The sequence below is a fragment of the Monopterus albus genome, unplaced genomic scaffold, assembly GCF_001952655.1.
Source record: "Monopterus albus unplaced genomic scaffold, M_albus_1.0 scaffold92.1, whole genome shotgun sequence".
Classification (NCBI taxonomy): Eukaryota; Metazoa; Chordata; class Actinopteri; order Synbranchiformes; family Synbranchidae; genus Monopterus; species Monopterus albus.
Window position 1 is genome coordinate 3,776,126 of NW_018127972.1, and position 831 is coordinate 3,776,956.

Sequence of the window (831 nt, forward strand, 5' to 3'; positions counted from 1 at the left end):
TATATATATATGTTTGACGCCTGAAATGTGTCAAAAGGTCGCAAAGTTCAAGGGGGCCGAATACTTTCGCAAGGCACTGTATATATATATATATATATATATATATATGTATGTATGTGTGTGTGTGTGTGTGTGTACACATGTATGGCACTGTCACATTTTCTTCCACTGAAAGGGGACACAGACTTTGGTATGCCCCATGTATGGAGCCTGACGTCTGTGCCAGGACACTAAGGAAGCCACTTTCCAAAAACAAACAAACAAACAAAAAAGCAAGGAAATGCTACATCACTGGCCATCTGAAGTTGGACACTGCACCTTGGACTCCACAGTGCCACTGAGAAAATATTCTGGACTAAGGTTGAATTGTTTAGAAAGAACACACAGTATTTATAGGTGTGAATAGTCACTGCATCCGCAGTGTTTATCTGTATAAGCACGTGAAATATGTGATTTTTTAATAGACTGAATAACTGGTTGAACAATAAATAAATAGATGAAAATAACTTCGATATACAAAAGCAGATATTAGTTATGTAAGGAACTGTTCCATCAGTGTATCCGCGCCTTTCTTTGCGCATGTCTGTCTCTCTGCCTTTAAAAGCAGCAGGAAGGGATAAAAAGGGAGAAAGGGGGCGATCGCAGAAATACAATGGTCTCTGAAACCGGGAACGACAATCCGAAGGCCGACTATCTCCGATCCGAAGCGAGCTATTCCCCACAGTCCCCCGTCTCATCTTTTACGGAAGCCGGGCAGCTGAGCAGGAGGCGGGACACCCAGACCACCAGCGGTAGCATCATCCCGGAGGACAGCGGCAGCATACAGCCCCT